Source organism: Pempheris klunzingeri, chromosome 8, assembly GCF_042242105.1.
Source record: "Pempheris klunzingeri isolate RE-2024b chromosome 8, fPemKlu1.hap1, whole genome shotgun sequence".
Classification (NCBI taxonomy): Eukaryota; Metazoa; Chordata; class Actinopteri; order Acropomatiformes; family Pempheridae; genus Pempheris; species Pempheris klunzingeri.
In genome coordinates, this window is record NC_092019.1 from 4,869,848 (window position 1) to 4,887,592 (window position 17,745).

Below are 17,745 nucleotides of genomic sequence, written 5' to 3' on the forward strand. Positions count from 1 at the left end.
CACTAAATCCTACACACTTGTCCTTTAAGTTCACCCACTTCCAGCTCTCTGTTTGTAGATTTCACATCACCCACATTGCTGTATTCACCATCTCAACCAAACTTTTGTTTTTATTTTGTTTCTTTTCCTCTTATACACACTTACAATGATGTAAGGATCCGTGTTCTTTGGTCCAGACTGGAAACTTGTTAATTTTGAACTAACATTTAAGATTCCCAAACGATGAATCCTAATAACTGTGGGTCCCCTGACTTTTCCACAAGCACCACCATGACAGACATTTGTGGTGTTGAGTGAAATCTCACAACAACCATTGGATAGATTGCCCTTAAATCTGGTGCACACATTCACATCCTCCTCAGCATGAAATGTGCCAACTTTACTGATCTTCTGACTTTTCATCCAGCACCATACTCAGGTTTGTCTGTTACTAGTTTTTTGGCTAAATAGCTGCAAAACTAATGACTTTCCCATCATCCTCTGCTGTACTTTGTTTAGCAAATGTTAGCATACTAACAAGCTAAACTAAGATTGTGAACATGGTAAACATAAAACCAGTTAACCAGTAGCATGTTGGCGCCGTCTCTGTGAGCATGCTGACACATAGACTGTATAAAAGAAGTGGATGTGACATCACCCATTGGTTTGTGGACATCATGCTGACTTGAAACTACCAATTGATACCATAAACTCATTAGGAAAATGTTTATTGAGGTAATAAATCAAGTGAGAAATAAGCTCATTTCCCAATAGACTTCCATACAACCGGAAGTCAATTCGTAACAAGCATAGCCCCCCCCCCCCCCCCCCCTTGCTTGCCATTTGAAATAATGCAGAAGCTTCTCTATACAGTCTATGTGTTGACGTTAGCACTTAGTTCCAAGAACCGCTGTGCCGCAGTAAAGCCGCTAGTGTGGCGTTAGACTCTTCGAATTGGGTTTTGCTATAAAATAACAAATCCATACGGCATGTTGTTTCGACCAATTTGGAAATTAAATGTGCTCCAAACATGATAGCGTACTGATTTAGCATTCACAGTCCAGGGTTACAGCTGCGGCTGCTTTACTAATATATGAGGGACTAGGTAAAGGGAAGTTTGCACAGCGGCAACCTGTCATGATGTCTTTTTTATTACCATAGTTTGATTTTTAATGGCATTAAGGCAGATGAAATGAGTCATGGGCCTAAGTGTTGTTTTGACACATTTGGTATGAATTGGCTTTCTGCACCGAATACGGAGTAAATGCGTAATTTCTTCCATTTAACAATCATAATTTTTTTTTTTTCATTGACATTAACAACTTTTACTCTCCGCTCCTCTGCCAAATGCCTTAGCTTATCACTCCTCAAAAAAATCCTTCATACCACCATCAGCTTAAAAAACTTTTCCCCCGGGTCAGAGCTTTGACAATTTGGATTTACTCCTCCAACATAACAGGTTGTCTAGTCAGGAGGATCAAATATGGGTGACGGAAAACAAGTATGAAGCAAAGGATGGAGGGGGACAGTGGGCAATGCATCTTCTTTATATCTCTCAATGTTTCTCTCTAAATTCAGAATAATTTTTTGCTTGTTGGCATCAGCATGATTAAGTTGAGTATTGCCAAATCGACTTGTATAAGGTTTCACAAATCCAGTGTGCCAAATTCAGATGATGTAGTAGGCAGGAAAAGAAACAACAAAAACAAGTGAAATAAAAAAGTATAATAGAAGGATATGGTATGTGAGTATGGGATGATGTATGCTTCACCATGATGATCATGTATCTTTTACTGATCTGACTCATAAATGTCTGTACGGGAGTTTAAGAAGATGAATTTCTTCCCTGTGGGCTGACCACATCCTCTGTAGTAAAAGTTATGTTGCTGGATCTCGTTCAAAGGATCTCATTCATAAGATGTTTGAGTAAGAAGAATTAAAGAAATTATTAAAATTCACTCAATGTCCTAAATTACTTTTTACTACATTTACACTCAGTAACACAATCAAACATAAAAGTGGCCCAATTTCCCACCACAGCCAATATATCACCACCACCTCTAATATTAATTTGCAACAATCTCAGAGCTGCATTTTAATTACAAATTATGTCATAAAAATGTGAGTATTCCATTATCATTCTTCCTTTTCTAAATTATTGCCTATTTAATCAACAAATGGTTGTTTTCTTTAATTTGCATTTTTTTTTTAATCTTGTATTGATTAACATTATCTGCTTTATTGCACAACAACATAGACCTCTAAGATGCTTTCATCACTTGTTTTGGCAGGCGGTGCGGTACATTGGATTAGCCTGTTCAGCGAGGTGCATCGGCTCGCCCACCTCCTTGTGCGGTTACATAACACACAAGGAGGTGATTTGTTTTTAAACAATCTTGGCGAGTCACTATAGTGACGTGTGAATTAACTTACTGTACCGATGCACACGTAAAGCTACGAGAACAGCTGCTGTTTGTAATTTCTCTGTTTTTCCCCCCGTTAAAGGGGTTTTTTGGGGAGTTTGAGCTGAAAGTCCAAGGGCAGAGGGTGCAGTATATTGTACAGACTGTAAAGCCCCCTGAGGCAAATTTGATTTATGATTTTGGCCTGTGCAAATAAAATTTCCCTTGACTTAATTACAGTTGTGTGTCGTCACTAGTCGCCTCTCTCAGCCGACTGTGTTACGGTGCAGCTTCTTCAGATAAGGTGCCCTACAGCATGTGAGTTTATGCATGGCTGCACAGTTACATGTCTGGTGGTGGTGGGGGGTATGTGTGGATGTCCTTTTCCTCTCCCTCTCTCCTCTCGGGACAGGGCATTGTTATATCCCAACCATATGGTGTGTGGGAGATGAATTCACTTCCCTGTGTGCAGGCCAGGTTTCTGCTGATTCTTGTATGTGTCGTAATTGGCAGTTATGCGCCGCTTGTAGTTTTGCAACACGGTCTGACATCACCGTCGTCACTGTATCTGCCGTGCTGTGTGGACCGAAATGTGCAAAACAGTTCCCATGAAAGGTGGAGCAACAGTGCATCACAAAGCAGCTCTTTGATAAACCCAGAACGACCGATAACTTCAGACATTAAAGTTTCTGGGTGGTTTGGTGAATAAATGCTAACTCTCCTGAAATGTGAGGAATGCTTTACTTTGTGGGTTTCACACAGTGTGTTCTGTTTATGTCAAGGTGAAACCACTCACACTGCCGGGATCACAGCTTCTAACCACTGTTGCTCACTGTACACGATGGTGCAGCAATAGTGTCCCATTTGTATGGTAATTCAGCATTTTGGTGCTGAATTGATGTTATGAGAGATGTTCAAAACAGTTTCATCCTGGAGCAATGGGTCTGTTATTTATTCCATGCGGCAGTGATTTCTTTCCAAGTATCGCATTCAGTTTGTTGAGATGAGTGATGAAACACTTAATACCGCCATTCACTATTGTCAGAGATCGTAGGGGACTCTGTGAGTAGGTGTATGTATGCCTCTTCGTTTTCATTGATTTGTTAGATAAGACAGTTGAACCTTGTCAAGAGTTGCGGGCCTTCCCTCCCGACAGCTGATTATCTAATGTATAATCTGCTGTTATCTGAGCCTCCAGCTCAGCTGTTGAGAGTAACACGTCAGCTCTCTAATACAAGATCAACCTTCAGGTTTTAGGTCTCACAATGACAACTTTCACTCTTACAACAACGCGTACTACATAGCCATGAGCATTCATTTGTCATCTCTCACTGTTGCTTGTTTTAGGTTCATTTAGAGAGTCTATTGTTTCATACCTCTTCTTTTTTCTACCCTCGTCTGATTTTAGAAACATGCTGCAAACAATACCGGAGTTATTTAGAAGTGAGTTGCTAACACAGTATGGGGAGTGTTTCCTCTTCCAAAGCAACGACTTCTGAAGGGCTTGCCTTGGAAAGAGAAGTTGTTTTCTCTTCCGCCCATGCTGTTGCTTCCTGAGTCTTCTGGAGGAAGGAATTCCCTCTAGTGCCTGTTACCCACCCAACATCCTAAAACACACACACACACACACACACACACACACACACACACACACACACACACACACACAGAGAAGCTGGTTACTCTACAAAAGTGCTGTTCAGAACATGTAAACGCAGTGAAAAGGCCCTTTCAAAAGGTCAGATAAGGTCTACAGCACCAAACGTTTGTGTTTTTTCTAAATTGAAAATCAGACACTTACACTGTAAATGCAATCATTTTTCTACAGCACATTTATCTCCTGTATCACCCCCCAGCCTTTCATATAAAACAGTATATACAACTTGACTTTTTTCAGCAGAGGAGACGATGCTTCACTCTGAGAGCCCATGTTTTCTCCTTAAAGAGAAATGTTGCCACATTTTATGTGGATGTCCAGTCGCTGTTGATGGTAAAGCCAGTTGAAGCCATGAATACGTCAGTGTGAGCTATGTTGGCCCAGAAAAGCAGATTTTCTCCTGCTGCAATACGTGTTGTTCTTTTGACACCGTCATTTGACAAATACAATAACATAGTTGGGGGTTAGGAATAACTACAGGCTAGTTCATTTTTTGTTCTCTTAGCTTCTGTTGCAAACTAGCTACGTTTCCAACAGTGAAAATGGCATCCCAAAATATGAGTGGAGAGGATGTTATAGCCAAGGATACAGTGTACAGTGGTTGACTCAGATTTTCAGGTGTGTTTATTAGAGTGTATGGCCGAAGAAAAGTAACAAGAGAGACGGAGGCAGAGGCCATATTAGTCGTTTAAGAGGATATGGCCGGGAGCAAACAGCGACTGGTGGTGCCTTTGCTCAAATGCCCTCCGATGGCAACAGGAACTGAATCACTCTGCTGCATTGAATTTCAGCGTGGGCACTTTTTGTTGGATGCTGTCGCCGACTCTGCAGGCGACGACCCCAAGAGAGCTTGTGCGCAATGCATCTTGGTACACGTAGACGCCGGCGGCCTGGCTCTGAAAGCAGGACAACTCCGCTTTGTCGGTGAATGTAACACACACTGTATTTATTGCTTCAGCTGGCTGCATTTGTCCTCAGCACTGGTTGGACATCATGAACTTGTGGGTGAGATTTCCCTTTAAGGCATCAGCAGTCAGTTCTCTAATCCAAGGCTTTATTCTAAGTAATTTATCGCTTAATCAATTTACCCACCTGACCATCAGATTCTCATTTCAGTTTCTTCTCTCATCTCATCTCTTTGTGCTTTGCTCTTCTCTATCCTGATGTCTTCCACTCTACCTCGTCTGTGCTTTCCTCCCCTGCAGGATCTTTGCAGTCATATTTATCCTAGCTGCAGGCTTTATCAAATTACTTTTCCCTGCACTTTGTCCATTCTCTCTGCCTTGTGTCTCTGTCCATGTGCCTCTCACTCAGCCATACAAACTCTTGCTCACAGTGGTCCAGTGGGGGGTGGTTTTCACTTGGCTGACCTCGCCCCACCCGCCACAGCACCCCACCCTAATCTGGGCCCCACTGCCCTCCATTCAACTGCCCAGCAGACGCTATTCAGATGAATGTAATCAGCCCAAAGCTGTTCATACTCACAGCTTGGGTGAGTGGAGGATGGGATAAGGAGTTGAATGGCCCTGAAATAGTTTTTCTTCCCACACCGCACACCCTCAGTCTTTGTCTGGTACTCAAGCCCGGCCTCAGATAAACTTGACACAGTGCTGAGCACGTTTTGGAAGTGGAGGTATGGCGACACTTCAACGGATGAGTATGAAATAATGTTAACATTTTGCGATACAGATTTTGCTGTTAAAATATGTAAATGCTCCAAGTTTATCTGCTCCAGTTTAATAAATACTTTTTCGAATATGCAGTCCGTCAGAGGACAGACGAGACTTTTCCATGTCTTGAGAAGTTGCAGTATTCATTAGCTGACACACTGCAGCGTACGCTGTACATTTACTGCCCGGCTGACAACTTCCTACTAACCTTTTTCTCAACTTTCTCACTCGCACTCACTGCCACTTTACGGCCACTAACTCTCTCACACTTGCTTAAACCACACGCTCGCTATTCTATGTTGAATGAGGCGATGGGAGGATTTTAGCAGCGGCGCTCATAATTCTGCAGCTACTGAATGAACATTAGGGAACAAAAAACAGTAATTGAGCTCCACAGTTAATCAGAACTCACAAAATTGAGTTTAAATTGATAATGCAATTTGTTAATTGGATACAGTTTTCTTACTGCAACAAAAACATTTCAGACAGTAATCTGATGTTGACATTTTGGGACAGCAGCCCATTAGTTTCTTTTAGCACAGGCTTTAATGCTCACCAATTAACCTTAAGCCAATTTTGTTTCCTTTGGATGGAGCCAGACTAAGTGTTTGTTAGTTAGTTAGCTAAGCTAACCGCCTAGCTTCATATTAAACACACAAACGTGAGAATGTAATCTCTCCTCTCTGGAAAAAAAAAAAAAAAAGCAATTAAGTGTATTTCCCCAGATGTCAAATGATTGCTTTAATTTTCTTGTGAAAAACTGACTCATGGCAGTCTTGCAGCCCAAAGCCTATGTGAGAAGAAGTCTGTAATTTTGTGAGGACAGAAGTTTGTGAAATCTTTCTGCCAAACTCTGATACCTGAAAGAGTCGGGGCTCATTAACTCTGACAGTGAAAACAATATTCTATACTATGCTGTAGTCTCTGCTTTGCTAATGAGACTTCATGCTGTAAGAATACCCGAATCTACTGACGATTTTCTTATTGCTGTTATAGTTCGGCTAGTAATCATAGTGTGATACTCGAAAGCTGATTTTTTTTTGTTGAGGTGTGTGCTTCCTCATCTCATGGTATTTTTATATAAATAAAATAAAGGCACAAGTGAAACTGGAGCTACTGTATTCCCCTCCTCCCTAAAGTAATGAAAGTTATTAAGTTTCTTATTCATTTCCCCTCCATAGTCCTTTGTACAGATGGAGTTCTTTTATTATTATTATTATATCATTTGTTGCACTAATCACTGGAGTCACACTATAGAGGGAAATCCATTTCTAATAACTCAAGTCATGTTTTGGTTCTGATAAACATAAGCTCTTCTTTAGAACCAAAACCAAATATGTTCAATTTTGTTGCTAAAAAAACAATAAATAAGCTGAGAAGAATACAATATACTTCATCTTGTCATTGGCCTTCAAAAAGGTCATAAATTGTAATAGAAACAAACTTGGTGTAAAGAGCAGGACATGCTTCTTATTTTGGTTCAAGAAGTCGAGGCACGAGTTCAAAAGTGCACTTTGTCGGCTGCACATTCCTTTTTTTTCTTACATTTGTGGCTGAGACCTGGAGAAAAGGACATGAACCACTTTGTATCAGTTTCTAATTCTATTTCTATTTTCTCTCTTTAGCTCCTTCACCTGTTCACCTTTTCTAAAGCAGTCTGTCTGTGCAGCAGCGCTGAGCTTCTCTTTTACCACCGTGTCTGTATGTATGTATCTGTCTGTGTCTGCCTGTGTGTGTGTGTGTGTGTGTGTGTGTGTGTGTGTGTGTGTGTGTCAGATGACCTATTGAAATCATTGCGGTGCAGTGTGCCTGTTACCACGGCAACGCAGGCTTCTCCGTCTCTCTCTCTCTCTCTCTCTCTCTCTCCCTCTGTCTCTCTGTGTCTCCCCTCCCCTTTCGTTCCCCCCCTCCACACCAGAGCGAGGTCATGTGACCGCACTGACGTCAAGCTGGAGAGGGAGGCAGCCAGAGGAGCGACTTAGTTTGTGGGCTTTTAACAGACCTCCTGCTCAGACGAGGAATCTCTGGGAGTCTGTCAGTCACCATTAGCTCTTCCTCAGTCACTCAGTCCGTCTTCTCCTCCCCTCCCTCCGCTGGTCTCCCCCCCCTCTTTCTTGCTCTCATCTTTGTTTCTTTCCGGTGCTCTTCTTTATCCTCGCCTGTTGCTTCTTCTTCTTCTTCTGCTGCTGCTGCTGCTGCTGCTTCTACCACAAACTTAAGTCTAGAGAGAAAGTGCTAGGTGATGGACTGCTGAACGTTGCTACAAAGTGAGGTAAGCTTCCTGTGTTTTCTCTTTGTGTGTGTATTGTGTGCTTTAGCAGCAAGTGGTTGCTTCCAGAGACGTGTGCACCAAGTTAAAGCTGGATAAAGGAGAGCTTTCAGTTCATCACTTTGAGTCACATACTTGTCTAGAAGAGAAGTTTTTTTAGATGAATTCCCTGACAGAGAGTGAATGAGACTCTCTGTCTATGTTGGGAAACTCTTTTTGTCCCCCTTTTGCTCAGCTGCGGAGTCAAAGTGCAGAAATGTAGTGTGATGTTTAAGGTTTCAAGGGAGATCCCTGATCGGGGTGTGATCTCAAAGACTAGTTGCTTTCTTTCTCGGCAGACACAGCCAGATCTGTTTCACCCCCTGCAGGAAGTGAGTGCACGATAGAAGAGAGAGTGAGAAGGAGAGTGTGATCATTACGGGGGCTGAGTGTGTTATGTGTTGTGTAGCTGGAAGTGATGGGCAGCTCCACATGGCTTTTCCTCCCAAAGCGTTGCTAATGTTAGAGGCAGTAGTGTGGGCTGGAGCTGCTGGCTCTGTCTGCCAGAGAGTCAGAGGCAGGGAGGGGGCAGAGCAGCTGCCACCTGCCCCCCTCAGAGGCGATGGGAAAGCCTCAGAGGTATGCGCTGCAAAAACTCTCGCAGTCTCAAGGTCAGCTGTTTTGGTTATTTATTTATATTATGAAGACATTAAATATGGGCTGAGATTAGGGCATTTTTTTTCCAAGGAGTTTTAGATTTTGCAGGAATTTTCTTGACAAGTATCTAACTTGAGTTGGCCCCCCTCCCCATTGGCCTGCACACACACACACACACACACACACACACACACACACACACACACACACACACACACACACACACACACCCACCTCCCTGCGCGCCTCAAACAAAAGCATGCCAGCCCACACTTAGCCCAAATAGGGTGGAAAGAAAGGGAAATGTGCATAACAAGTGGTTTGGATGTCCCTACAATGCTCCACACTTTCTCATTCCCGTCTCCTGCTTCTCTCTCTGCTTCTCCCGAACTCATCCGCTCTCACTCCATCCTCAGCAGTGCCTCCCTCCTCCAACTTAATGAAGTGGAGACAAGCCAAGAGCATGTAACAGTTCTTTGTCACTGTCTGAAATATCCTAGCCACAGATATCTACTGACTCCATCCAATTAAATGCTCAGCACTGTTCAGGAGATTAGGGAACAAATTAGCATTTGCTGTGCTGATTAGATTGGATTTATGGTCTGGTTGTTGGAGAAAGGTTGTTGTGACATAATACCTTACATGGCCCATTTGAATACAGATGTTCTCTATCAGTGAATAACATTGGGTTAATCTCTGATCTCAGAGGCAGAATTTTGACACCCTACAGTCTTCCTTCAGTGTATATAGTCCGTGTTAAGGAGTTCCAAATGTCCTGTAAGCCTGAGGGTACACATTTCAGAAGTGTCTTCCTGTTGTGAAATGAGCTGCATGAACACCACAAGAGGCCATTTTGAGTCAAGAGACAGAAATATAATCCGATGTCTGTCTTCTGACTTCATGGTTGTCTAACACATTAATTAGCATGTGTTGTGTTTGTGCACAAGAATACTTTTTTCTAATTTTTGCACGTTATATGTGTGTGTGTGTGTGTGTGTGTGTGTGTGTGTGTGTGTGTGTAAGCTGGATATGTTGGCAGCTTTTACCCTGAAAAAAGAGTCACTGCCACACACACCTCTAGCATACAGCCAGTAGCTTTATCTAACATCCTGCAGCAGTGGAGAATTCTCCTGACACGTGTGTGTGTGTGTGTGTGTGTGTGTGTGTGTGTGTGTTTTCCAAGAATTGCACAGACAACTTTTTGCAAGAGTAGGCCACGTACAGTACAACCGAAATGAGTGCAAGTGTTTCATAATGTTGTAACCTTGCATGGGGAAAAGCTTAGCACTGATGGAGCTTAGAAGACTGAATCCATGAAGCGAAGGAGGTGGCAGCTTTAGATGATCACGTATGACATTTTAGCTTTTATCTATTGAAGCGGTGCCATGTTTTTTTTTTAATGTCAAAATGCCAAAAAGCGACACACGAGTGCACTGTTCCAAAGAGGAATTTTTAAGTGTGTGATGTCAAACCGTCTTCACACTATGAAGAATTTAAAAAGTTAACCCCGAGGCAGAGTTGCACACTCACATGTCACTGAAATCTGTTCTTCTACATTTTTATTTTATACCTCAAAGTGATTTCATGTCACGCTAACTGCTCAACACACACACACACACACACATGAGAGCAGGGGTAACGGGATGACTGAGTAGGGCGAGATGGTTACCATGATGTTGGCTCATTTTGGTCTCTGTCACACATTTACTCCGACCACCTGCACCGGGTCAGGTCGGGGTTTCTTCCCCCAGTTTTTTGGCCTTATCTCTGAATCCGTCTTAAGGTTACAACATTACATCTCCCTGCTAGAAGTAACATGTCGGTTTTTTGGAAAGCTGGTTCAGTGTTTAAACTCTTCACTGACCAACCATTTTAATTGTGTAATCGTTAAGATGGTTGTAGCTTCCTGTCGCCTTACTTTATGCTGGCAATACTTCACATGTTGTCACATAAATAATTAGGCTACATAAAGGTTAGGCAAACATTTACTCTTCAACAAATACGTTGGCGAGGATGCGTGTGTCCTAACATAAGGAAACTGGAAATACATTGTAAAATAAAGACTGAAGCACCGTTCTGGACTCTTTTGTTTCAGTGGTAGTTCAGTGTGTAGGGTTGTTTTAAACATGAAGGACATGGTTGAAAATGTGTGAACTACATCTAATAATGGTTAAGCTTAATGGTTAAAATGAGCGCTACGTAACCACAACATGACTGACTCTATTTCCTTCTCTCTCTCCTCGTTTCCTGTCTGTGTCGCTACAGTTTCTATCAGATAAATGTAAAATGCCCCAAAAATTATATTTAAAAAATGTTGGTTTCCTGGCCAACGGCCTGGGGGTGCACTGTGGCCATCATTAATACTGTCGCAACCCAAGAAATCATCACCAAATGACAGATTATAGGAAATAAAGATTAGATTTATTTATGTTTATTTACATATAGGTAAACGTTTTCTGCATCGCCACCAAGAATTTCAGACAAATTGAAAATATGCAATTGCAGACTGTACAATATTACAGAATTACATAATTACACATTGACATTCTGTATCGTTTGTGATTAGGTCCAAGGCTGCCATGTTTTATTTCTTTTTTCTGCTCTACAATTATTCCCATCAGAGCTCTGCACCACCTGAGTATAACTGTGTGTGTCTGCTTGGAGAGTAGAGTAGCAGTTACTTGCATGTATAAAACACTGAGTCTGTTTAACATACAAATTCAGATGTTTTCTGTGTCCAGGTGAGTGTTAATGTAGCTACATGAAACATTTACATGTTGAATAAAAGTCTAAATTGATTTAAGATCATGTATCATGGGGGAAAAAAAGGTGACTTGACTCCCTCCCAGTGTTGTTTTACATCAGACCCCTCACATACACACAGTTATATTTGTATATCATGTACTTATGCCCACATCCTTTTAAAAAAAACCTGGAGAAAATAGTTAAATTCTGCACACACACGCAGCTGAACTGTATGAACCAGGGTTCTTTAACATCCTGTTTTGTACTTAAGGGACTCTCATGTAACACTGGTGGAAACTAACTTTTGAAGGCAGTTTATGTAACCGTTGATTTATGACCAGAGCCAGAGATGGAGACAGTAACAGAGAGAAATATAAAGAAAGAGCAGTTACACGTTTTTCCTGTCTGGATTCCTTTCAGTGTTTTATCAAGTGTTAAAAAATGGCTGCTGTACACGATGGAGACCAGGAGACTGTATCATGGAGTGCAGGCTCCGTGTTTGATGTATTTAACCGTTATAATTCACAGAAAGAGATTGTTTCTGTTTGTTTAAGATGTCCAACATGAATTCAGTACCTGTCAAAGTTAAGTATAGACCGATAAGCTGTGGACATTTCATTGTAAAATGAATTTTATTTCATGTTTCTCCATTTATTCTGTTGTCAGCAGAACATGGGATGAAGAGAAGGCACCTGCTCATTAAAACATTGTTCTACACCACCGCCAGTGATCATAGAGTTTGTTAAATGGAGTGAAAATAAAGTTTTACGGGATCATTTGCAGTCCTGTGAAGCATACGGGTTTAATTTGAAGTGGGAAAGGCCTTAAAATGTGGCCACTTTCACATAAACACCAGCGCAGCTAGAGTGCCGCTCTGATTAGAGCTGCTGGTTTCACATGGGGAACACAGGCTTCACTGGATGTCACAGTCAGGCAAAATGTACTTGACACACTGGTTTTGAGAACTGTGAGATCTCCTCGCCGCTGTGCTGTATTTAACAATGAAAATGTCACTCTGTTAAGTATGTTACACTAAAATCTCACAGTGTGATGTGCAGAGTAAATCCTCAACTTAACTGAAGGAGCCGGTGTTGAAACACACATATCTGACTGAAGTGAGAAAATGTTAGTCGCTGTAGTTTCTGTGCTTCGGCTGCTGTGACGTGTGTCACTTCATTTCCTGTAACAAAAACCTGTAACAAAACGCAAGGCCGTTATTGGTCATAAGCTGACCAGTCATTGATCTTGTCTCCACGTCAGGCCCACTATATGTCGTTAAATGTTTCAGAGGGTGCATATGAGCATATGAGCACCAAAAAGCAGGTGGTTTCATGCAGAATTTAGCCTTTACTCTGTATTTCAAACTTATCAAGAATGCGTTTCATGAGTTTCTCTTTTATGATTCTACATGTGAATATTAATATTTGGATAAAACCTGATATTTTTATATACAAATTGTCCGTTAGTGGCTGTGGCCTGCGACTCGTCAGTGATTGTTAGAAGAGGAAAAAATACATTTCGAGATGTGAGGCATACTTATGGAAACATTTAACAAGTTCACTGGATGTTTGATGAACTGCAGCGCTCCATAGTCTTTTATAGTCTTCAGCCTGGACGCTTTTATAATTGGGTTTAAGGAATTTGGAAATCTTGGGCTGTATTTGACCTGGAGATGATTTGTTTAGACAGGAGACACCTGACTCGAGAGGTATATATCGATAAATTAAAGCGTGTCCCAGAACAGCACCGTATAAATAATTTCCCTCCCCATCCCCTGAGGAAGCATTCATCTCTTCGGAGTGCAAGTTGAGTGAGAGCTTGTAGAGAGACACATGTTCGTGACGGCTTCGAGGGGCAGCTGGTCGGCCAGGCTTTGGGCATTCTCCAATAGTTTTCTTTTATAAAGGGGTCACAGGTCAGTCAAGTGAAATTCAGCCCTAATGTGGCGCAGAATCTGTGAGAGATTGCCCCCAGCTAAAGGTTCCCACATAGCATGACACATGCCGACTAACAAAGCAGTTTTAAAGGATAACCTTGGCCTATAGGCTCCCATGCATCGGTTTAGGGGGACTATGGGAAACAGATGTTCTATTTTTAGCCACAGAGAGGAATTCACACACACTGTTGTAGCACGAGACACAAGACATAAATGATGGAGCTCTTTCTGTGAGCTGGTATCCTTGTTTAAAGAACTATATTGTGTTCTATTGTTGGTTGAATGGTTTCTTGTGTTGAGTTTTAAAGCCTGGCGTGGAGGGTTTATATCCCGTACCAGAAAAATCAAATTAAATTTCAATAAATGTATTGGCGGTACTTTTACATTGCAACAAGGGAGCTCCCTGTTGTCTTTATATGAGTCAGTTTCACTACACCACATATGACTATCATTATTAGTGTGTGTAGCGATGTAACTGAAAGAGGTGTTTTCACTTTTGATCTATAATTGGTGTGTTTGTTGCATTCAGCGTAGAGGTTGTTGGCTCTCTACGTTAAATAATTCCATATTTTTCTCTTCTCTCTTACAACTTTTTGTGTCCAGGATCTGAATTCAGTTGAATGTGTGGTTTGCTGCTTGATATTACTGCAATAAATGTATTTGTGTATCTAGTTGGAATTTATTTCCCTCAATATGAAGCATGAAAATGGAACTGCCATGTATAGTATAAAGTTTTTTTTTATACTTTACTTTGTGTATTGGGCCATTTTTTTTTACTTAGCTACACAGATAAAAGGAAGCTTGCTGTTCATTCTTTCCAACAAAATAGAAAGTCAGTCATGTGATGCATCTTTCATTTGTTTCTCTGTCTCCATTCTTCGTTTTGCTTGTGAGTGAATGAGAGAGAGGATGATATCGCTACACATCAACATACAAGATATCTCAGTGGTATAATGAATGTGTTTTGGGACTGTGAGAACATTAGCCACTTTAAACTTTCAAGAGGAAGCAGAAAAAAAAAGGTTCTTTTGCAGGATCACCCTGCATGTATTTCACTCTTACATACCTTATTATCAAAATGATTGTTCTGAGTTAAAGAATCCTGTTGCAAAGCGATCTCATCCAGGCTAAATTTAGTATATGTACTCACCGGGCCTGGATGTGTTTTGTGTTTGTCGAGGACCAGTCTGTGATCACTGACCAGAAGAAGAAGAAGAGGACTTTATGAAGGAACATTTGGTGCTGGGTCACTGTACACCCATCATAGATTAGGGCTTTAATAATTCAAGAATTCCCTCCTCCTAATTTAATTCAACATCACATTAGATCTTTTTTTGGGGAATGACTAGTAACATTAGAGCAAAAAGAGCATGCAGTAGTTTTGAATAAAAGACAAAGGGACTGATGTTTCATAAGAATTTGATGCTGATGAAAATTTGATGTCCAAAGACTGTTGACGTTATTTTGATACTAGCTGTTTTCTACCTCATCACACAGAGGCAGCTCTCAATATGGAAGATGTTGAATTATTCACAATGTAGCATTGAATTATTTCCCAAAGGGAGTGTTGCAAATGACAGTGTGGCAGCTAGGAGGTGATGGATCTCAGATGCACAACTACTTAGAATTCCTCACTGCTTGCAGCAGTCTTTGGCGGTGTGGATGCATGCCGCACTGGAGTATGTGAGGCGAAAGAAGATTGCTATCAGTGAGTCCTTACTTAAAAATCACTTGAATCCAGTATGTTTGGAAATTGCTTTGTGAAGCTGTGCATTTATTGTGAGCTGTCAGAAATGGAGATGCTATCATGGAGAGGGGATATTGAAGCGGAGTTCTTCCTTGTTATGTGTGAGCTTGTATGTTGTTGTGGCAGCTGCTCACAACACAAATAGAGATAGAGTAAGCCCACACAGATTAGTGATGCACTGATGTTGGTTCTGAATATATTTTTGCACAGATATGAAAAATGCTGTTAAGACTTAGTTTCTTTGTTAGTTACTTCCATACTCTGTGATTTTGTATCTACGCAGTAACTGAGACTTCCTCTTGGACTTAAGTCAATCCTAAATGCGTATTAAATCTGACTTTGTATAGAAGGAGAGAGTTTGACTGATAATAGCATTGGTGTATGGGTCCCGTGCTGTCTAAACCTGTTCTGTCCCTAATCCTATGCATGTACACATTTTATAGTAAACTGCAGATAATTCACAAACCATTTAATATTGGTGTAACCAGATGGGGATGTTAATCCAGGTAAAATACCGGGAAAAGCAAGGTACCCCATCACATTTATGCAAAAATCCGGTAAATTCAACATAACCGATCACTGATTTGCAGACAATGAAAACAAAAAAAACCTTATCAGATCATATTTGTATCAAATCACATCGCCAAACGACCTGGGTTACTAGTTTTTGACCACCAACATTTAAAGTCTGTTAATATGCATAAATTAAAGTGTAAATATGCAGAATATTGTATATTTATCACCTATGAAAATAAAGATCTGGAATTTGTTTCCAAGAAGCTGATCTACTGAGGCTTGGATTGGACCGAAGTTGTGTGTCGCTTTAGACAAAGGTGCAAATGAATGAATGTAAATGTGAATATAAGTAGGTTTATCGAACTGGATGGATGGACTTGCTGAGTAAAGCCTGGCACCTTCTTAAATCTGAACAAGGGCTTTTGTACTAAGAAAGACCAAGTTTGTAATACTGAAGATAAACGTATATCAATGTTGGTGTTTCTTTTTATTACCACATGGGAGCAGCACAATAACTCATCTTCTTAAATATTGTCATCATTTATTTACACATCCAGCAGACACAGAGACGTGTCTGTGCTGTAAATATGTTGTTTACCTCCACTAACTCCTGAGAAGAATATCTGCCCCTGTAGCTGCTAAATGCTCCACTATGTCCATCTGACTTTGTCTCCTCGGCTGTTTGGTGCTGGGCAGGAAGTTGAGAGTGGGTTCATTGGATATTTTCCTCTAAAACAGCTGCCGGAGTGAACCAAAACAGGGAATAAGACCAAGACAATGAGATGAAGGATGATGTGACAAGTTCAGTGATAATTCAGTGATAATCTGTGGCTTTGTCACTCTTAATGACCCCTTCCACACACTCATATCATTTCATCCATTGTTAATGAAAAATACAGTGACCTCTTACTGCAGTTCACGGCTACCATTTCCCATTCAAACTGTTGAATAGTGGGTGAGTGTGTAATTTGTTCTGTTTGATCATCTCAGGTGGTTACTCTGCTCTTATCTCTCACTGAAGGACAGAGACAGGTGTGTGTGTGTGTGTGTGTGTGTGTGTGTGTGTGTGTGTGTGTGTGTGTGTGTGTGTGTGTGTGTGTGTGTGTGTGTGTGTGTGTGTGTGTGTGTGTGTGTGTGTGTGTGTGTGCCGTGTATTACTCACTTTGTGGGAACATAAACCTGTTTTTAAAGTCGGATTTGGGGATAAAATTATTATATTAATATTAGTTATTATATTTCTATGAATTATAAGATGTAAATTATCAAACTTTGGGAAGACTTTAAGGTTTAAGGTTAGGTTTAGACAATTACTGGTTATGGTTGGGTAGTGTAAGTCTCCAGAAAATGTATGTAAATCAGTGTAATGTGTGTGTGTGTGTGTGCATAATCAATATATTTATACATCAAGTGGAATTATTTCATTTGCATGTGGGTGAAATCAACACAGTGGAAATCCCAGTAACTGCTGAGTGCTGACAATGTACCTTTATGAAGATGCTGCCAGTAGAACATTCCCATTAGTATATCAGTATGAAAATACATGCAATGCCGCATGCCAGTGATAGCAAAAGAAAAAATGTAACAGTAAACAGTAAACTGACCTTCACTGAACTTGGTCCACTATGCTAAATTATACTAATAATGATGGAGAGTTTTCCATTTTTAAATATGAGTAATATAGTTTTTTGGCAGCATCTTTATAAAAATGGTCACAGCTTCACACTTACACCCTAAACACACTGTAATCTAAAGGCTGGGACACACGTTGTGACTGTCGAGACGATTATGAATGCGCTCTGGGTCCATTTGTGCTGACAGTTAATTCAGATAAAATCATACAGTTTGTGATATGTAAAGATTGTAATCTTAAGTCTTCAGATCCAGTCAATGGTCATTCCAATAAAGATTTTTTTGAATATGATTGATATTTGCGACTTCTCTAATCTTGTAGATTTCATCCTGTCGTCCACTTTATTCCTATATTGTCATCTTCTGTCGTCTTCCCCTATCCTTAACGCTGTGCATGCTAATCCTTCTACATAAACAAGTAGCTGTGGCTGCTCCCATGAACATAAAGCATCACTGTGTTGTAGCTGTAGATCGAATCACTGGGATTCTGGAAAGAGCAGCAAAACTAATTCTATTCTAATTCCAAAATGTTTAACATCAAACTTTACTCTGTCAAGTG

At 40.8% G+C, this 17,745-nt stretch overlaps 1 protein-coding gene across 2 annotated transcripts in view; it reads left to right on the forward strand.

The window, feature by feature from the left end:
• The window catches only part of ncalda (neurocalcin delta a), a 60,768-nt gene that overhangs the window by 15,638 nt on the left and 27,385 nt on the right, over window positions 1–17,745 (forward strand). Inside the window, exon 1 of one of the 2 annotated variants that reach the window (XM_070835026.1) lies at window positions 7,721–7,980. The exons of the other annotated variant lie outside the window; for it this stretch is intronic. The gene's annotated coding sequence lies outside the window, so the exon portion shown is untranslated. Of the gene's footprint in view, window positions 1–7,720; window positions 7,981–17,745 lie in introns of those variants that run through there. 2 annotated transcript variants of the gene reach the window in all.